The sequence below is a fragment of the Cloeon dipterum genome, chromosome 2 (assembly GCF_949628265.1).
Source record: "Cloeon dipterum chromosome 2, ieCloDipt1.1, whole genome shotgun sequence".
In the NCBI taxonomy this organism is placed as follows: domain Eukaryota; kingdom Metazoa; phylum Arthropoda; class Insecta; order Ephemeroptera; family Baetidae; genus Cloeon; species Cloeon dipterum.
This window is the reverse complement of record NC_088787.1, coordinates 10,536,843-10,559,390: the sequence shown is the minus strand read 5'-3', so window position 1 is coordinate 10,559,390 and position 22,548 is coordinate 10,536,843. Positions and strand designations below refer to the sequence as shown.

Below are 22,548 nucleotides of genomic sequence, written 5' to 3'. Positions count from 1 at the left end.
CTATATTAACAAAACTTTACCTGGGCATTAATCTTTATAGCAACACTCGCAGCTTCATTTCTTATTGTTAGCGCGTTTCGAAAATTTTTGTGCGGATGAGCTGTCAAATTCTTGACCGATGCCGCACAATTTACACTCAAATTCTCTTATGGCATCCAATTCCATTCTACTTTTAGAGCATTTCTATTACGTGTTTCATCACAATTCAATAAATTCAACAAATATCTCACGTAAGCACTCAATGCGATGTTTCACGGAATTATATATATGCCAGAATTTACGTCCACTTTGTCCTAGATCAACGCAACTAGGCAAGGAAGTCTATATTTTTATACTTTCTCTCCTCCTTTTCGCTGCTCTCGCTCGCGGTGCGATATCAAAAATAAAAAAGGGAAATCCCAAGTATTATTTAGAATACATCATAAAGCGTTATAATAAATTTGACAAAATTCCGCAAAATCGGTGTCAAACCTCTTTAATTTTTCGTGGTTATGCCGATGAATGGTTCACTTTTATGCCATTCTGTTTGTCTTGAATGCTCTAAACAATAAGCTATATTTATTTTTGTTTAATGTGTGTGTACCAATGCCCAAATTTATTTTCAAGTTACATCCAACCACATTTAGGGAATTTTGCTATATATTATCTCCTCGTTTATTATTATTTTTGATAAAATATTTTGAGAATGATTTGATTGATGACTTTCTCGGCTTCTGTGCTGCAGAAGCTCCGATATGGAAGATGACGAGGAGAAATTGGAAATGACCTATAAAAGGTTGAATAACTTACGATTGAAAAACATCAGTTTAAGGAAACTGTCCCTTGAGCAGACCACTAAAAATATCTGCTCCTACGTTGAAGATGGCCGTCTGGAAAGTCTATGTCTAGACAACAACCATATTAGTAAATAAAATTACAAAATATTATTGAAGACTTCTATTAATTATATATTATTTATTTAAGTTAAAGAAGAATCAGACCAATCTCCTTGCAAAAATGATAAAATTCAAGTTTTACGAAGAGATCTGTTTAAAGCCATAATGAAACAAAAACCACCTAAAGAAACACGTGGCTTGATGGATGATTTCAATACACGCTTGTCTGCGCTGACACAGTTGCTGGAGTCAATATCAATGGAAATGGAAGTGGGATTGGTAATAAGGGATGGTCTGATGCCGTTTTCCCCCGATTCTTCAAAGGAAAGCAATTGTACAAGGGTAATAAGACGCTTTAATTTCCTATCTTATATATTATAGTTAATTTAATTTTTATAAACAGGTCATTGAAAGGATTTCAGAGAGAGAAACTAATTCGAAACCAATAAAATCATTGATGATTAAAATGACATTCCTTGATTTTGATCCAAGTGAAAGTGAACACGTTGCAAGTGAAGAAATGGTGAACGCAATCTGTAAGCTGGAAAAGCTGGAAGCACTTGTGATATACCCGTTCAAGCTCAGATACTCAGACGTGAAGACAATTTGCAACACTCTCAGCAGTTTAAAATACCTTTATATTATGTTTAAAGACGAGCATTTTCCAGATTTCACAGACATCGAGGACGTAAAAAGCACATTTTCCAGCTTGAAATCTTTGTGTTTTCCAACAACTCGACCCTATATGCAACTGAAAAATTTCTGTGTTCGCCATTTACCAAACATCGAATTACTTGCTAGCCCTGTTTACACGACATTGTCTCGGCAAACTGAGCACCTTCCGTTGGAGAAATCAGCTTTGCAGAAGCTGCGTGTAGCTCCGAGTTCTCTTCGTTTGCACGAAATGTTTCCTTCTGCTTCGCATTTAATGGTAAATTATAAATACACGCTTCTTGATAAATGCCAACCAATGAAGGCAGAAACATGCGCGGTTGTCATAATTGTAAGCAGAAATGAAATGCAGCTTCTTCGGTGTGTTACATATAATCGGTTGGTTTATCAATATTTCTGCAGAAGATTTTCCTGCTCGAGCTGACACAGAGGATCTCAGGACATTTCTGCAGAGATACTAATAAAAAGAGACACATTCGCTATTCCCTTTAATTTCTTCTGACATTTACTGCTCTCATTAATATCAATTTTTTTTCAGATCGTATGGAAAGACGATTGGACACACAATGAACAAGAGTTAATAGCAATGCTGAGTTTTTCCAAAATTTGCACCCTTTCTCTTAAAAATGTACCTTCAAAGGAAATTGTTTATCGTTTCCTGGAGAAATATGGAGGTGATATAACCACGCTTCAAGTTTCATCTCTCAAAAACATCTTCTTGGGTATCAACCTAATTTTTGACTGCTGTCCTGATTTGCGAATACTTATCCTGACGGATGTGTTGTTGATGATAGATTCCACAGTAGAAAGTTGTAAATTTTTGAAATTGAAGCGTCTGATTTGGAAGAATCACAAACAGTAAGGTGTAGAAAAGAAAATGAAAATAAATTATCTTAAATGAATTTTTAATGATTTCAGTCACGGTTTCAAAGTTTCCTGCCTGTCAAGCATTCTGTCGGCGCCACTACTAGATACTATGAAAATTGACTTGCCGCATGACACTTTTGACGTCAATGACCTGGAGAGACTTGCATCATTAATTTCTAATAATGAGATATTGGGAAATCTGGTTGAAGCAAGTGGATGCATACGTTTTAATTCTACACGCGTTGTTGATCATGACAGTGAAATTGTCAAATCACTGAGCAAAATCATCAAAACAGCTTCAGCTCATCTCCCAAACTTGACACATCTCGAAGTTACTCAACGATTTGAGAGTCCTGTTTTGGATTACCTGGATATTATTTTACCAGAGAGTTGTGAGGTTGTTGACGCAGGGGAATCGGTGTCCGACTGGTTAAACGATCCTAACTTGATCTTGTTTTTGAAAGCGTACGAACCAAAATCCAGTGAAATTATATATTGTGAGGATTTCCTCCTAGAGAACCATCATCGGCACTTTTCCTGCTTCTTCGCTGTCAATTCGGGAGGGTCAATTTAACGCATTTTTGCTAGAGCTCATTTAATTTAGTAAATGTACTCAAATTCAATAGTTGTAAGTAAAAAAGGCTGTCCTCCAAGCCTGCGCCTATTCGCATGTTCATTGTTTTCTTAATCATTGTAGTTGATTTCCTTTTTCAAAAAAATAGCTCCCTGGTAACATTCCAGGAACAACTTTAAAACAGTTTAATTTTAAATGTTTTGTATCAATGTCAAACCGCTGCACTCTTGTGTCGTCATTTTAAATTAGTCTAATGTCTGACGCTATTATTAGTATTTATTTTTATTTATTTTAACTCTAAGTATATATTAACAAGTTTTACACGGCCAAGTCAAGCATCAGCACCCCATAAACCATTTTGCTAGCCAAGGTCATCTTAAGGTGAGTTTAGGTTGCCGTTCAACACACAGGGTTATTTGTATTTGCTTACCACCCGGTTTTTTCACCACTGGTTTTTAACGGTTTTTACCATTCAATTTTTACCAAGAATTCCATTTTTCTTCTGCGAAAATCTAAAATTTCGGTCACACAGTGCTCAATTTCCTCCACTGTGCAGATATTTTCTTTTAAATTGCCATTTTGCTGCCTCAATTTCTCCAAAAATTTATGTCTGACAATTTTTCAAGTCGAGGTTATATGCTAACAATTAGCAAATTATTGAAAAATAGGGTGAAAACCTGCAGAAAACTGGTACAAATTGAAAAAAACGCATTTTATCACTGCACACTGCATTGAAAAATAATGCGGTTTTTTTGCAACTATATCAACACAGCAGGTCCATGCAGCATGCAGCCATCAACCAGCAATGGAGCTATGAGGCCTATTCAACCGATCAGGATGAAGATAAGGAATCTTGATGTCTAGGAGTTTCAAGAAATTGATTTGATTTAAAATATAATAATGTTATAATTTCGAGTATTTGCGAATAAATAAGGTTGTGAAACAGAGACAACTGACTATTATTTCTGATCTTCCAATCGTTGCAGGACTATCAAATGAGCTCGAATTGTGAAATTTAAAACATTTAAACCGTTCTTAAAATCATCTAAAACTGCAAAACACGTCTAAATGGCCCGCCAAAACAGTAAACACCAACATTGGCTAAAAATTTGTAGCGGATTGTTGGAAAAATATTTTTTTCCTCGAAAAATATTTGGAAAACAGGATATTATTTTATTAAAAATTGGATTTCGAGTTCAAAATAAACTTCAAAGCAAAATATATATGGAAAAATTGTAATCATTATGTTTCACTTCTAACACCGCATAAAAAATTTAGAAGAGTGCATGCGCTAACAATTTCACAACCACTTTTTGCTGCGTATATCTGATACAAATTTAAAGATTCTGATTTTTTGTTATCAAAATTAAAAAAGACACGGTCTACCAGTGGCAAAAGGTAAAATTCCATTGAGGATGCTGATATATCGTGCAGTGGTGCCATCTGCGCAGCACCTTCTGCGCTCGAAGGTGAGCGAGCCGAGTGACGTGCGCGCTCGTCCGCCGGCCAGCAGGAGGGTGAGGAGGGGGCCGGGCTCGGCAGCGCGAGCAAAGGACCAGCAGGAGACCTTTTTAGTTATCTCAGGTGCAACCCTCCACTTGGTATAGCTGTCTGTGACTCCTGGCGCACCTGGACCTTTCAGTGTTGTTGTATTGTGTCCGATCAACTCGCACGACGGAGATTCATCTGGCGAAAAGGTATGAAAAGGTGCTTTTAATGCCTTGTAGGAATTTCTTTGCCGGGAAATCACCAGAATGGGTTTTATTTATCTGGTAGTAAAATCTTCCTAACCTTAATTCACCATAATCTTTGCGAGAAATCTTTACACATTATAATAAATAGAAATTTGTTTTAAATATATCAAATTTAAAAGCTTGAATTAAATTTAATTTTAAATGCAACTAAAAACATTAACTTATTTATAATGTAATATTGTTTATTTAGTTTTTTTATTGCAAATATACTAATAAGAATTTTTCCATCTATTATAGTAATGTCTTTTTTAATTTTAAATTATATTTTCATTCTTTTAATCAATTAAAATGCGTGGCTTTTCTCTCAACATGGTACCCTAGAAGTAAAATTGAATTTACATGCATATCTTTGAAAAACGACCAGAATATAAAATATGAAATCTCAAATTAAAATTTGTGTTTAATCGGATAAAAATTGACAGTTGGAAAAATCTCATGTCCTTGCAATTTTTAACAGCCCCTAAAAGTGGCGTATTTAGTTACTTCTCAATAGGTTATTTCATTAAATTCAAATTATTAAAAAAAAAATCATTCAAAATTCATCCAAACTAGATTTTTGCAAACGTCAGAGAACAAGTAAATAAAGCATTCATAAATATTCCAAAGGAAGTGCGTGAGTACGCGAGAAAAATGAAACAAGCGATCGACCATTTTGCCACGCTATAAATTTGGCTGCTGCTGGTTTTTGCAATTTCTTAAGGAAGTCTATAATTACAATTTGCTGTCGAGAGTGGGTCTGTCCGTGGTTGGCAGCGACAAGCCCCAGCCGAGTATTAAGAAAGATATGCAGCGCGTCAGCCCACTGCTCTAGCGAAAGAAAATACAAGCGATCAAAAAAGGTTATGGGCATCCGAGTGCTCGGCAAAAAATTATAATAACCTGAAAATAAATTATCGCGCCCGCTGCCACCGCGCGCGGCATAATTTTGGAGATGATACGGGGACGGGCCAGTTTCGTCGCTGCCGGAGAAATTGCAAAGTTGGCGTTTTGGCAGAATTATTAGCAAGTGACTGTGCAGAAAACTGCAACAAGGACAGCATACAGAAATTTTGCGCTGCCAAAAGAAAGGAGGCATTTTATTTAATTTTTTTTTAAATCTTTTTGACGAAAAACTTATAGCAATTGTGAGGTAATATTTAATCGTGGACTGACACAGGACGCCACAATTGAAAATTATTAGGATTGTTGGCAACAAAATGCAGATCATTTTAAAAATTTGTTCTATAATTTGCACAAATCAAAGAGGACCTCGCCACAATTAAAATTAAAATTTCTCCAGTTTTCTCTAAAATTTACAGAGTTTGGCCATGTTTTATAGGCAGATTTCGAATCCTCTTGTAGAGATTTATCCAACTTTTCAGGGAAACTCTTTGTAGTGAAATAAAATAGGATTTCAAGTAGAGAGACAGTCACCATTTGAAAAGCAAGCTAACTTTTCAGCCAGAATTGGTTTATGCGATTAGCAACAAGGATTTTTCAGTATCAATTCTATTTTAACCTCTAAATTAAAAAATATGTCTTGTGCAAAAATACAAATTTTTAGTTTTTTCCTGAAATAGTTTAAAAAAAATCTATTGTGCCCAAAAAATGATAAATTTAAAACCGTAACTTACGATATATAAGCTCTTTTTTGAAAACAAATTCAAGTAAAAGGCCGCTGCTGTTCGGCCACTTCAATAAAACAAATAAACATCAAGCTTCCCGATAAAATCGAACGTGCGCTGTTTGAAGAAGCATGCACAATGTGCGATTCCACGAAAGGCTCGCGAATTCGTTTTATTTCCTGGCCGCACGATTCGCCAGCAGCTCGCAGATGCCAGGCGTGCTTCTTTCTCATCAGGCAAGAATGTTGACAATCTTACGCACGCCTGAGAGATGCTGGCTGCTGCATTTCCAAAACACAAGCGAGCTCTTTCAGTATTGTTTCACGGGGCAGACAGAGGTTTTTTGTGCGTCTCGGACAAAAAAAAAAAATAAAACTCACTCGTGGAGCAGGACAGATGACAGAGTGCTTTTTTGTGCATGCTGGGTGTCTGCATTAATTGTGCGTTTGTCACCTCGGCGCAGCGGCCTTCTGCCTCTAATTATACGCCGCACACTAAAGATTATTCAACAACCCGCACGCCCCTTTCTCGGTTTATTTTTTTGCTCTAAGAATGCTTAAGCTTTGATGCTCATCGCGGTTGTGTTTGTTGTTGCCCACAACCAAAAATGGTTTTTCCAAGGGAATGGTTGTTTCCTGTAAAAATTTAGCTGCGCATTTGGTTCTTTTTAACAGGGAATTTTTAAATGAGCACAAAGTCGTAGACTTTTAAGTCAGAATCAAATATTTTACCGATTCAATTCTACAAACTTTAATTTTTACTGCATTGTGAATAATTTATTAAACACGAGAGTGTACAACAAAAACTATAATAAAAATAATAAATACAAACAGACGTTCGCAATTTCACATTGGCGGTTACACTTAAAGTTGCAGTTTAAAAAAATGATAAAATGCAATAGGCAAATCTCAGTTGATAGAAATTCAGCCAGTTGTGCGATAACTGTTTGTTTTAACAATTTAAAAAGTATACAGAAGCCTTGGCAGAGGTGCCGTTACATGAGCACATGTTTGTTTGTGAAAAGGGCCGACTTCCAGTTCTGGTCAACCATTGCAGGGGTGACAAATTATTCAGCATTTATTTGGGACATTATAAAAGCTAGTTCTATATTTTCTGTTTCTTCCGAATCTTTATGTCATACTTTCTTAATTGATCAAATTATCGAATGTAAATAATCCAACTTTGCTATATTAAGCTGTAAAATTAATTTGTGCTCTATATTGACAAAAATGTTGTGTTTTTATTACAAAGTGTCGCAAAAATTTATCTTCGAAGTAAACAAGCTTAATTTAAAATAGTAAACTACACAATTTTTTTTAAAATTGTCTGTAAGGTTTGAATAGTGCGAGTGCTATATGCCTTCCTATTTGAACCTTTATTTTGTTTCTTGACCGACCAGGAGCTTCCCTGAAAAAAATATCCGTCAGATGAATCTCGACGAAAGGAATAAAAACTGTCGGAAAATTTGTAACAGAACTTATTATATTTTATTTTATTCTCACATTCATTTAGTATGTATATACATAATGAATTTCAATTTTATTGTACTTTGGTCCTCGTTTGATTGTTGCACATTGTAGAGTTTTGCTGCTTGAACAATTAATTTAGCAACAATGAAAATAATTATCAATAAAAGCGCCTAGTGTCAATCGTATTTTTTTCTGCTTCAATTGAGATTATAATATGTAAAATAAAAGTATTTTTAAAATTTATCTGTTATTAATAAATTGAATTTTCATTGTTCGAGACAGTGGTTGCTAAATAAAATTTAAAATTTAGGCGAATAACAAATCGAGTGCGGCTGACAACATGAACACACTCACAAATGTGCTCACAGCAGCGATGATGAGATGCTTGGGAGGGAGGCTGCGGCTGCAGGAATGCGCTGCCTCAGGGTCCTCCGCCCAACCCCCCTCGCAGCTCTTCTTCCTATCTATCTCGGTCGACAAAACCGCAGGCTCTATCTAACGTTGGACGGCCGGCTGGGCAGCCCCCGCCAGATTCGTAAAATTATGTAATAATAATAACAACACACACACGCACGGAGCCTTAATTTCTCTCCTTTGCTACTGCATCTCTCTGCTCGGGCGGGTCGTTACTCATCTGTGTGCCGAGATAAAGCAGCACTAACCTGCACTTTTATTGCGGCTGCTGCATCGTGGACCATAAATTTTACGCTGAACGTAATGTAATCACGCTGCGGGCACTCGCGCACACCTTTCAGTGATTTATAACGCGGAGAGTGCTCCCAAAAGCCCCCAAAAGCGTGCCAAAAAAGCCCTAGATTTGTGTGACCTTCCCAGAGGTCAAAGCAGGCCATCTTTTTAATGATATTCTCAACCTTAATTACGATCTCCTAGTAGCCCCAAGGATTATTGAGCATCAAGTGAAGCCAAATGCGATTTTAATACTCCGTAATTTCCCTCGCATATTTATCAAGTCGGATTTTTCAATTCTTCTTCTGGTTTTCATGCTCGACCTGAAACCGTTCTCCATCAGCCGCGCTTTGCATTTCCCGCGTTTCCAACCGCAAAAATGTAATTATCCAGGCTAATTATGACAGACTGCTCTCGTCGTGAGATAGAATTTCAAGCCCGAAGCAAAAACGTTAATGCGGTGGGGAAAAATCAAAATTAAATCGGCCTGCAGCCTCAGATATCAGATGTGTGTGTGTATAGAGAGAGAAGAGCCGAAACTGCGACACGCACGGGCATTGTTTGAGCACCACAAGTAGAGTGTGTTTTTCGCGCAGTGAGTACCTACTGCTGCGATAATTGCCCAAGATTTCCTGCAGATTCACACAAAGAGACAACAGCGGAGGGCAAAACACCGACAACCGGTGAGGAAATTAGCCTCTTTGGCGATTGTTATTATCGTCATCCTCCGGCATGTTCGCCTTTTACAAGTTCTACACACAGCTCGCTGCAGTCAGCGGGCTTTGCCGTTGGATAGGACACCTTTTAGAGGTCGAATTCGGGAGAACGGCAGTGCTGCAAGAGTTTATTATTTCAAATGACTGCAACTTTGGGATGGTTTTATTTTACTTTTAAAGTAACAACTCTTTTTTATAGAGCTAAATAAATTTAGAATTTGGTGGGCTGAAAGAGCTGTTTTTCTGAGGAATTAACCTAAAAAGCTGTAGAGAAATCAATTAAATCCAAAGCCGTCAACAGATGGCGGCACTGTATAATTTCGTAATAAATTTAATTTTAAAGCACTTCCGCTGCGAATTCAGACTCAATCCTGCCACTGTGCATTCTTCACTTAATATGCTTTCTTTTGACGTGCTGAAAACCAAAATCAGTCCAGCCATTCGCCGTAGAAACGTTGGAAAATATTTTATATTTCAAAAAATAGTTTTTTTTACGATTCTACGCCGATTGGCTAAACCGATTTTGGTATTCAGCACGTCAAAAGAAAGCATATTAAGTGAAGAATGCACAGTAACAGGATTGAGTCTGAAATCGCAGGTGAAGTGCCTTAAAATTAAATTTATTATGAAAATCTACGGTGGCGCCATCTGTTGGAGGCCTCAAACATTAAGGGCTTAAGCAACTAGTGAATTCAAATTAATTTACTCGTTGTAATCGATATTTTATTTAATCTTGCTGATAGGTATGCCATGATAATTTTTCTTTAGGATTCGAATAAAACAAAAAATCAATTTAAATCAACACATTTTGCAATTTTGCCTTTCTGTGTGCGCTTGTCCTTAATTTATCGTCTAGAAAATAATACGTGTGGATCACGCTACTACACATTTACACACTTGAATCTATACGTACAGTTATAAAGGAGGACGAGAAGGAGCGCAGACTAGCTATTGCGTCGTCCCCGCTCTTGCGCCGGCCATATAATAATATAATTCGAGGCGCTGCCTGCTTTTTCGCACAGCAGCCGGATGCATTAAAAATTAACAGCCTGCTGCCGCCTCGGCGTCGCTATTCTCGTTTGTAATTCTCATTAGTTTGATTGAAAACCAGTAGCTTATTGCGTTAAAATGTTAATCACGGCTATTAATTTCGCCGGGCGAGATGGAGATCAGAGAAAATATGTGTCGCGGTTGGATTTGTCGGATTCAGGCCTGTCCAATCCTTGCTGCTCGAAGGGTTACGTGTGGCAGGCGGCAATTAACTTCCTTCTTGAACTTGCAGCCTGCTTGAAAAGTTGAAAATCATCGTTATTTGTCAGCTTTTGTTGGTTTGCCTCGAGCTGTTGATCGAAAATTAATGCTATTTTGGATGTTTGAATCAAACACTTTAATTACACGCCTGAAACAATTTTCTTCTCTCTGCTGAACTCTAATTATTCATTGGAATTTAATTCTTTATGTAAAAAAACACTCAAAATCATTCATGGTTCTTTCCAGTCATGAAACTTGCTTAAAAGTACAAAAATATCCTTTTTTTTATCACGCATAAACCAAGGAAAATTGTTCAAAGCAACCAACAGGTGACACCACAGACAAACGTTCCCAAATGCCAAATTGAAGGTGTTTTATCTAACACATATTTCCTTTTCTCAGTTGCTTTTACCTTTATACTATTTGGAAAAAAATCATTCACCATTTCTTCTCAAAATCATTGTTTTAAAACAGGAGAAAATCAAATTCTTCGTGAATTGTGACGGCAAAGGTCCAAAGTCAAACCTCCCAGTCTGTTTTCTCGGCATTTTTTACTTTTATAAGCCATAGATTTAAGCGATTGTGTGCAAATGCAGGGCTAGATTACGAGCCGAGTCTTATGTCCAGCTTCCGAGAAGGTCCGCTGGTGAATTCCAAAGTCATTTCGGCTGTCCGCTTCTCTTTCTGCTCCCGTATCTGCCTCAGCCCACAATTTTATGATCCTTCATGTGTATAAAACATCCACTTAAAATTCCAGCTACTGCCTCTTCGGTGAGCGCGTATGTTACTCTTATAATCTATCAATAGCTTTTCGCAAAACACATTATATATTTTTTTTATCTGCGCGCGCGGTTGCTGCTGCTTGAACGGGTCGCGATATTGCTTGCCATCTATATTTTTTTTTACCATCCAGCCTGCACCGACACCATTGTGTTCCCTGCTGGCCTTGTTTATTAATATTATATTCACTTCTGCTCGAATAAAACGAAACGAGATTCAGCGCCGCTTCCATGCCGACGAAACTTTATTGCGAAATTTAACGACGCGGCCGTTGTGGTAATTGACAAGCAATACCATACTCAGCCAAATTAGCCAAAGAGAATGCGAAATTCATACAAAGCAGAAGCATCGCTGTTGTCATCGTATTTTTCCGCGTAATGACAGAGATAATCTACACGAGACAATTACGGAAAATAAATATAAAGCTGCTTTAATTGGAATAAAAAGAAGCTGCCGAAGCTGCAGGCGGGCAAGAGATAAAAGCAGCAGTTTTCGGGGAAAATCGTGACCCCCGCGAGCGATCGCATCAATTAAATCTGGAGCGTGAAACAAGTAGAGAGAGCAATTGAGTGTAATGTGTATTAAATTACGCGCACATACAGAGAGATGGGTGCTCGCTCGCTCGCTCTCTCAGCTGCGAGATAAAAAGCGGTTGACCCCTTAACGTGAGTCACACTGCTGCTCCACCGCGCACGGCACGAGCAAAATTTCATGTCTGCGCCCGCTTATAGTAGTTACTTGTTGCACCTACAACAACGAGGAAAGTATATTATCGTGAGCACACACCGCGCATTGACAGCCTGACGAACGAAAACTGGAAACTGGGCCACGCCGAGAGATGCTGCGCGCAAGAGAGCAGGGGTTTGCTTTGCCAGGCGAGTTCCGAGAAAGGATGCCCAAACAAGATAAGCGGTTATTGGACAACCACTTTGGAAATGTATGCATAGCCTAAATATTTCTCCGAGTGAGCATTTTTGCACACCAGGAATTTCCTCTTCGCTCTTTCCACGAACTGATTAGTTTAATTGGTGATTATGCTGTCAAATTATAGAATGCAAATGCTGTGAAACTCTTACTGCTTTTTAGGATAAAGAGTCGACTATTTTTAGACAGTTGTTTGTTTTTGTCGGCAATGTAGGACAATTTAATGTAGAGAAATTCGCAAAGTTATGTAAATTACATTTTTAAATTAATTATTGGTATAAATAAACATTATCAACACGGGTCCTCGGATTTGGACGAAATTAGCTGGATTATTAGAGGATTTACCCAAACATTGGGCCAAATTTAATAAAATTGCCAATTTTACAGTTTGCGATATTCGAAAGCCCAAAATGACCAAAGTCAGACAGTAAACTACATTTAAAAATATTTTTATACGATGCTTTTTCTATTTTTCAAGAAATTCAAAGTCAGCCTAGTTGTAAAAATGTTTTTTACTCCATGAAAATCAAGAAATTTTCACACAGGGTCTCTTCTATTTAAATTACATTGAACTTGACCGAAATTTGTTTGAAAATAAAACTAGTTTTGACTTTTCAAGGCCATGTCCGGGGGTTGAGATCTCACTGCACCCCCCTGATGAATGAAATTTTGAGATAGTCGGAACTAACTAAGCGTTCTTGATGTCTCCATATATTTGTGCCATAAAAAAACTCAATTCTGGACTCACTTTTGTCATATCTCACTCCCTTAGTTTTTAAAAATTACATTTATTTTAAATCTTAATTTTAAACATTTTAATAGGGTTCACTTTCGTAAATAATTTATAACACATTAAAATTACTAAACATGTCATTCAGACACAGACGTTTTTAATTCAAATAATCTTGAAATTGCAACATGGATGAACATTTTTACCCTACAAATAGGTATAAGGAGGAACGACACTATTGAGTTTGATTTCAGCAATAATTGAGGAGGAGCTGATTTAAATGTAATATTTTCTCTTTACTCCCTAAATAATTAAAATGGCTTAAAATCAACAATTGCAGCAAACTCAATTTTCGTAAGCACAAAACAACCTGTTAATTAATTTAAAACCGACAACAAATAAATAGGCTAACATTTTTTAGCTAATCTAAACGAATTGATACTGTTTTTGAACGGTTGTGGTTCGATTAGATGGACTGTCAAAAATTCCCAGCCATTCAATTAGTGATCTAACAGCACATAATTTTCGAAATAAAAATTTTACGATGACATTTAAAGTAGTTTCTCTTGAACTAGTTTCACCTCTCATCCGATGAGAGCCTTTCAGGAAAGAGCGATAGCCTGCCTGATTAGTATAATATTAATTAATTAAACGCTAATTGGCGTCATTCAAACGGTTATCCGTTATTCTCGCGAGCTGAGAAGAAGAGAGAGTACATTCTCAGCAGCACAATGTAATTATGCAGGCGGCAGTCGTGAATTCATTGAGAGCAGGATGACGACACTCGCAAAAAATTAAACACGGCGCAGAGATAAAAATAAAAAATGAAACGCGATCTCTCGAGGCACAAACCCTGAACCCGATGTGTGTGTGCGCAGGTCATACACAAGTGTTGGTATTATCGGGCAAGGTAATCTGATCCACCTTTGAAATCGAGCCCATTTTCACAAGCAGCAGGGCGAGGCTCTCTGGAGTCTGGACCCGTGTCTTTATTTCGGATATTTATACGAATTCCCTGCTGGAACCCCTGACTGCATTTTTATTTTTATTATGCTCGCTCCCTCCCCGTATATGTGGCTCGCATTTTGATAATGTCACAAGGAATTCCTTTATATACACGGAAAAATCCATAACTGTGTCGTATTTATTTTCCCTTTGACTTTTGTGAACGGACAACGAGTCCCTTGCATCTGCGCTGCACGCCGAGAGCGGGCAACCTTTCAGGAGATCCGATAAACACCTGAGATGTCTGCGTGGCTTAAAAGGTGCTCTCAGCTATGTCAAATCGCGGGAGAAATGTTTAAAGTGCCAGGAAAATCGACGACGAGAGGTGTCTTAGAGATTGGAGTTTTTCATTCAGGAGTTATCAAGTGTGGCAAATTTTCAGCGTCATGCGCGATGAAAAGCCACTTTTTTGACGTGCGATGGTGATATATTGGAGGCGCGGTGACTTTAACAGCGGAGGAAACTGGGAAATCAACAACATTCCACTCGTTTGTTATTTTTTTTTTGCTGTACACGACAGCGTCAAAAAGCGGATATGATTTAGTGAAATGAAAATGAGAGGAAATCTGAATTAAAATAAGGTAATATAGGAATACCAGTGGATTTCCATGGAATTAAGCTGAAAATTATAATAATTTTGCTTCTGAAACATTTTTTTAAATTTTTACTTTAAGGAAGCTACGCCTAATTTGACAGTGAATAAATGGAATTTAAGAATTTTTCACCAATTAAAGTGATATATCCATGGGAAATCTTTTAACTTGACTCTCTTTGAAAGTCATATTGTGCAGCAAATAAATAAAATCCTTATGGGATCGATTTAAAATGGAATTTTAAGTCCATTTATTTAAAATGAATTATTTGATGAGACAAGCTGATGAAATTTTGATTCTTTTTTGAGAAAAGTACCTTATATATTTTTGATTTGTTAAGGGAAATCGCTAATAGCTTATTATGATAACTGCATGTTCCATGTTTTTTAAGATAATTAACTAATTCTGTAGCTATTTTTTTATTCAAAAAATCAGAAGCAGCACAATTTTAAAAATTTATAAAAAAATTAATATTTTCAATGTTTGTACACAGTTACAAAAATTATGATTCATACCTCCATTAGAAAAAAATCAGAAAATCAGAGTCAGTTTAGGAATGAAGAATAATAAAGAAAAAAAAATACAAAATTCCATAACAATAACTTTGAAGTTTATTTTGCAATTTTAAGCAATAAAATGTCAATAAATAATTTAATTTATAAAATACATTATCGGTCAGTGACACATTGGAATGACACACCTGGACCACATGTCAGTCATGTGTAATTAACACTCCACTTCATAAAAATAATAACCCTCTCGGTATCAGTTACAATTTAAAAATAATGAGAAGTGCATAATATACGTATATGCCACTCAAAATTGGGCCTCGGATGAAAATCAGATGCGCACGAACAATGCCAGTATCGAATTGCACGACCAGCCTATGTACTATAATTACCGCCCGGTCGCGCGCAGGTGTGCAAAATAATCCTGAAGTGGTGGCGAAAACGGTGCGGCGTGACTTCATTAAAGTTTGCGCCGTCCATTTTTGCGACTAATAAGTCCCGTTCGCCAGCCAGAGCTACATCATTAGCCGGTATTTTTTTTTTTATTGCACAATAGTAACGCACGCGTACTTAAAGCTTTTTTCTACTTACTTGCGTGCTCAGTGTGCCGCCGCAAATTAATTCGCTGCTGACGCGGCTTTAAATTGCGGACACGAGCGACGAGGCGTGCGTATGTTTATTTAGAAAAAAAGAAAAGAAAACAAGTCGTAGATTGTGACACACAATCCAAGGTTATGCTTTGTACTGTCATTTTTTACAGAGAAAAAATGAGGTTTTGTAAAGCTACGCATTTTTTAACTTCTCTGCTATTACTATTTTACATTTTTTCTTCAAAACTCTATATTAAAATTAATGTAAAATTTTTCCTTGTTACTTTTTGAGTGTTGAAAATATTTTATAAAATGATGAAAGGTATTTTATTTGCTGTTTTAGACCGATATCAAGTTGGATAAAAATTTCATCTATTTTATGAGCTTATTTCCAATGGAAATAAATTTGGTGTATTTTTTTCTTTGGAGTTTCACGATTTTTGGAACAATTACTTCAGTCTGTAAACCTTATAAACCTCTGAAAATTCAATTTCTAGCATTTTTTAGCTTTTAACTGTATAAAATATAACAATATTTTCTCTTTAATAGAAATGATTTGAAAATAAAACAAATTATGAAGAAAAAACCGTAAAAGCAACAGGTTTTAGCATTGATCGAGTCTCTCATTTATTTTCATCGATTTTGATTGGGTTACATTCCAATAAAACGGGAAAGTATGTTAAAATTCCTTATGGTTCACCTTCCTCTGACGAAAGACAGATAAGGCAGAAATTTATATTTAATCTTGAAGCACATAAATATCAGACCGGAGTCTAAATACAAAATGCTCCTTTTGTTTTATCGAAGGCTCGGCATTAAACTCACGGCTGCAATGCCACCCATCTCAGAATGTGTCTCGGCGTACGGCCCCCGCTGCTTCTGGAAGTGGTTTTGGTTTGGTGTGTTGTATATATACAGAGAGAAATGCACTCTCGCACAGGTTTACATATTCATGCACCTTCGAGGAAAGAGTTATGTGCATCACGAGAAAAACGACGACCGCCGAACAAAATGCAGGAGGCGTTCGCTCGTCCGGGAAAAATTTCCAGAGCAGCGTGAGTGCATGTTCTCCAAATATAACAAGCAATTCGTTTGACGGCTACTCTAAAAACAGAACTGGTTTTTTAAATTTCTGCGAGACGGGATGCGGGGGAGGCACCCACGAGTTCCGATATTTTCTTGTTGCTTGCAATGAATGGTCCCGAGGAAAATAAATAACAAAATAACGGTTTAATTTATCAATTCACATTTTTTTGGTTCTAAAAAATAATTACTTGATTTACACGGTGTTTTTAAAAAGGCATTTTTATGAAATCTTAATAAAAAAATTGATGCAAAATAAATTCTGCTCTTGTGGTGACAAACTTTGTAGGTCAAAGATCAAGACCACGATAATCAAGTTCAATTTTTCAAATAAACACCTTTAGCATTCCGTATTATATTAGAGTGTATTTCAAGACCAAATTTTTGTATTGTCTGGAACTTTTCTTGACAAAACTGGTATTGTTCTGGTATTGTTTCTAAATGGAATTTTTAAAATTTTCTTGTCTTGTATTGTTTTTCAATCCTTCTTGTTTTGGTATTGCTTTTCTGACAAAAAAATCTTGTTTCGGTATTGTTTTTTTTGGAAAAAATTATTGTTTTTGGGATTTTTTCTGGAAGACATCTTTTTTAAGTTTTATATTATCAAATCTTACTTTGGCATTTTAATAAAATTGTCATTTTGCTTGATTAAATATATTTTAAAATTGAAACTAGAGAGGGGACCAGGGACAGGGATTACAGGATTCCCGTCCCGTCCCTGAGGGACGCGGGTTGAATTTTTTATTTCAAGACAGGTATGGGACGGGACACGGGACAATCTTCAGCGGGACGAGGGACAGTTTTATCGGCAGCAATGGCAAAGTGCAGCATTAAAAGCCTAAAGATTCTTACTTTGTCAACTCGAGGAGGAAAGAAAGCAATCGGGGTTCGCCAAATTTGCAATACGCAAAAATGCAACAGCAACACTGGTTTTTTACGCAAAAATTAACAGCTGGAAAACACCTAGTTTTGTTTTTGTCCGCATTTTCCGAATTTTACCCCAAAAGAGTCATATATATTTCGTGCCAAAATAGTCAGAAATTTTGGAATATTGCGATGAGAGATAAAATTTTCGGTCTCTTGGTATAACCAGTGCAGGGTTCGCAAAAACACGCATTTTTTCGGAAAAAACCAACTACATTGCATAAACGTTTTTGCGGATGTTTCTGCAATTTTTATTGAAAATAAAAAATTTACACGACCAAAAATAGTGATTTTTAAAAATTAGAAGAATTTTTCTATGAAAATTTATCTACCACCATAAAGAATTCAGGAAAAAACAATATTCTTGTATTGCATTTTCCAGTATTGTTTGGTATTGTTCTGGTATTGAATTTAGAAAAAAATCCGGCAAAACAAGAACAATACCGGAAATCCGGTATTATTTTTCGGTCTTGTTCTTGAAATACACTCTATATTATATACAAATTCAATACAGCTATAATATTGCCGATACACGAGGCAACAACAGTACAAAATGGTAGTATATGATTTTTTTAAAATCGAGGGAAAAACGTTGTTTGCAACCTAAAAATTGAGAAAATTTTAATAAGGTGATTTTAACGAAGATTAGAGGAGGATTAGACTATAAAGATTTAAAAAACATTATGACTGCTTGGAGTAATGGTAGGGGGCTGAGCCCTGTGACCAACCCCTGCCCCTCAATCGTTTCCGTAAAAAATTATTACATTTAATATGATCTTGCTATTTATTCGATGGAGTACAATAGTATAAATAGTTCTCTCTGAAACGATTTTAAAATAAACAGATGGTGAAAAACCAAAAAGTATAATTAAAATTTTGAAATAATAAGATTCTTTTGGCTGTTGGTAAATATTGTCAAAATAGCATAATATTTTTTCTAATTTGCATTGACCAAGGAAAAAGAGCTGCTGGTCTATCAACACAGAAAACAAAATTTCGCGAAGAGCAGGCCAAAACAATCGCAAGAATTGAATCGAGCACACTGGTCTCTCTCTCTCTCTCTCTCTCTCTCTCTCTCTCTCTCTCTCTCGCACTCTTCGTGGTTGTGTCGGTGCTGCTGCAACCGGTTTGGTCACCGACAGACCACCATGTGCACGAACTCAACGAGTGTCACGCTCCCCTGTGCTGTAATTCATACGCCGCGCCTCTCTCTCTCTCTCTTTCTCTCTTTACTCGCGGAGTCAATGCTGGCTGGCCGGCCGGCCGGCCGGTCGGCGATTCAATACGCGCAACTTCAGCACCATGTAAATTGCGAATATTCGCTGCGCCTCGAATTTATGAATGTGTTTCGGTGCTTACCCTCCTCTGCGCGCCGCGGCCGTAACTCCCCGCCTCAATGTTTATGTTGTGCCGCCGACGACGACGTGCATGATGGATGACTAATGCGTGAAATTCATTTGTGCCCTGATTTTTGTTCGTGCAAAATAAATAAATAAATAAATAAAGCGCTTGATGAAGACTGAAATTCTGAACTGATGATTTAAGAAGCCAACGAGACAGTTTATATGTTTGTTTACCCTCAATACATTAATGAATGACAATCAATGTCAAAATCATCTGAGAAAATGGCGATACTTTACACTGTAAATACGGAATCTCATTATGACATGGATCATCCATGTCATAATGACTTTGGCTAAAGCGACACGCTTCAGGCATGTCAACGTTGCAATGGTGACACGCTATAGGCATACAAGTTAGCTAGCAAGACCCTGTCCAGGATAACAAAGCCGAAGTGAGCCCAAACTAGCAAAATGCTAAACGCTATGAATAGACATCATGCACACTCTAAAATCTTGCAGTCGTAAATCCAATCATGCGGAATTGTAATTTCTTCTGGAAATACCTAAACTTTTAAAAAATTGCAAAATCTAGAAAATTTATTATTTGATGAAAATTTAAAATTTTGCTAGAGCAGTATCTATAAACTAAACGCAAAGCACCACTTTAAAATATTATTAGGTCAGCAATTTAGAGAACGTACCTGAATGGTCCAAACGGTTGTAGTATTATTCTGTTTTTATAATCCTCTGTTCGCCAGAAACAAGGACAAATTAATAAAATGCAAAATTTAAAAAATCGTGACTAACCAATTTATTCTCAATAAAATTTAAAATAGCCCGATGTATTAACAAGTAATTTTATTGACATATTTTTTTACTTGGGTTCTATATAGTGGTCCAACGTATACATTTATTTTTCTTAAATAGCACTTGACCTTCTTGCTTTCGATTTGCAAATAAAAATTTAAAAAAACCAATGTTCTAGAAAATCCCGGCGTTTTACTGTGGTTTGTGGTTTAAACCAGCACTTTCTAAAAAGACACATCTTCATGGAAAACAACTGAGCAGACGAAGCAGGAAACTTTATATGGCCATAAATTGGAAACGCGAGCAAAATATTTTAAGTCAAAATAAATAAGTAAACTTTTATCTAGAGCAGCTAAATTTTTTTAATTCGGATTGGGAATCAAATAATGTGAAAAATGAAAGCTAGACCTCTCAATAGATCAACCAGCAAATTATACAAAAATCAAACATGTCCTTTTAAATAATCCATCAATAATAGTTTTAAATACAAGCATTGATCTGAAACTTGAATTGATTTGAAATCTCAAAAAAATGTTTTAAAAAAATATCCCGGCTTCAAACCAGTTTGTCACGAAGTCCTGCCAAAGTTCACGTGCAAAGACTGGTTATTCTCTACTTTAATCCACTGCAAAGCCAGCGCGGACGATAGATAGAAATGTATTCAGGCGATAAAAGTAGCGCGTACACCTCTCGCGGGAAATGCGCTTGCAGTGATTAATCGGTCCTTTGTTGTCGTCTCGCAGCAATAAATAACCGACACAAGCCTTAATTAGCTAGAAAATGCAATCGCGCGAATTACACGCGGCACGAGGATGAAATTTTCGGCCGGTGTGGAATGCAGAAGCTTGGAGATGTGTGAGGAGAGTTCAAGACCGCGAGTGCAAGAATAGGTCAGATATCGTAATATAATAAAAGGTGCGCAGCACTTTATTAGATAGAGCCTTTAAACGAAAGGTGCGTACGTCTTCTCGCTTTCCAAGCTCATTATTATTATTATTTTCCTTTTTTTCGCTGCTTGATGACGGAGAGGACAGGGTCGCAAAGCGCAGCATCACCTCTTCAGTGTATACAATTTTTATTTTTCGTGCATCACGTCAGCGCGGAGTGGAAATTTATTAATTCTCTTGACCGTTCTGTTGCATTCGCCAATGAGAAGAAATTACAAAATAATTATGCTATGAAACGTGCATCCTCTAATTAAATATAAATTAAAAGGTAAAATAATAGGGATATTTTCTACTGTGTGGAAATACAATTTCGGCCCCGCCTGCAAAATGAAATATTAGCTGCAGAAAAATCTGAACTAATTGTGTTCACTGAAATAATTAAAGACCGTCTTTAACGGAGTTTCTGAGCACACCAATCGATTCTTGAGGGTCGAATTAGGTAAGATGGATATTTTTTCTGACCAAACAGTGCAGCGCAACGTGCGAACTTTTTTTCCCGCCAAAACAATATGAACGTATATGCGAGAACTGCGCATGCGTCAGAGCTGGCTGGATCTGACAAAGAAGTCATTCGTACAGGCGGCAGGCGGTCTCTCTGCAAGTGCTTAAACCAGCTCTGACGCATGCGCAGTTCTCGCGTTCAAATTGTTTTGGCGGGAAAAAAGTTCTACTTGTGCTACGCACGTCGCGCTGCACTTTTTGGTCGGAATTAATATCCACTTTACCTAATTCGACCATCAAGAATCGATCGGTGTGCTCAGAAACTTCGTCAAAGACGGTCTTTAAATCGTGAGAGGAAAATCTCCAAAGGCGAAAAATATTTATTCACTTTTCCTTGGACTTTTTAGCCTGTTCAGACGATTTTAGCACGCTCTTAGCCGATATTTGCAATTATAGAAGGCTTAGAATGGTTCTAAATGGCTTAAAATGCACGATTTGAACTCAATTGACCGTCCCAAGACGATTGCAAACTAAGAAAATGAAAAATAGGCAGTCGTCTAAAATTCTCAGCCCTTGTTAAGGTCTTTTACAAATGATTTCACATTATTATCTTGAGCAAAAAAGATCCACGTGATGCACATATCCAACACATATCCAGTGGCGAACAGCAGCAAAAAGCCGATCAATTTTCCACGTCTGACCTGTGGCTGCAGTGCGCGCAATCGTGTCCGCAGTCGCGAGCGTCTGCATCTCTGCTGCTTTTTATGCGATTCTAAAGGGCTTTATACATTTCTGGTCGTGATGCATTACTTAAACGTCCAACGACTTTTAATATGCATATTACGTGTAAAGTAAATAACACACCGACCCGACCCTTTGTTGTAGTAAATAAGGCGCACAATAAACGCATTCCTCTCGGTGCCTCGACCGCCACCGCATTGGGAAAATATGCCCTGAAGTCAATGTCATATCACATAAAACACACATACGCGTACGAAGAAATAAGAAGAAGTGTGGCCGCTCGGATGCGGGATGCGGAGCCAATACGTGTGTAAATGCGTGTTGTAAACGACGGCGTGGAATTCATTTTTCATCACCGCCTGCACAAAAAGCAGAATGATTAGTCGGCAGCACACTGCGCTTTAATCCTTGTTCTCTCGCTTCCAACGCGAGGCCATAATTCAGAATGTGAACAAGACGAGACAAAATCCGGTGGAATGCCTTTTTGAAAGGGTTAAAGGTTTTTTTTATGAAGAGATCTTCCTTGCGCTTTACTTGATGAATGGCTGATTCGGGTGATTAATGGTCACAGTTTCTTTCGATTTTATCGGATTTTAACGGAATTTGGTGGGAAACGTGAATATTTAATTTATCCTCAAACGGATTTGGTAGAGTTAAGGTTC

The 22,548-nt window shown here is 37.1% G+C and overlaps 1 protein-coding gene and 1 long non-coding RNA gene across 2 annotated transcripts in view; both read left to right on the top strand.

Moving 5' to 3' along the window:
* The first annotated feature begins 969 nt into the window (after positions 1-969).
* Positions 970-3,114, top strand: LOC135936299 (uncharacterized). Its single transcript, XR_010574306.1, has 3 exons — positions 970-1,217; positions 1,279-2,405; positions 2,466-3,114. It is a non-coding gene; the product is annotated as an uncharacterized LOC135936299 (long non-coding RNA).
* Positions 3,115-4,529: 1,415 nt separating this feature from the next.
* LOC135935533 (ankyrin repeat and BTB/POZ domain-containing protein 2) overlaps positions 4,530-22,548 on the top strand; it is a 66,849-nt gene continuing 48,830 nt past the window's right edge. Inside the window, exon 1 of the mRNA XM_065477947.1 lies at positions 4,530-4,685. The gene's annotated coding sequence lies outside the window, so the exon portion shown is untranslated. The remainder of the gene's footprint in view (positions 4,686-22,548) is intronic.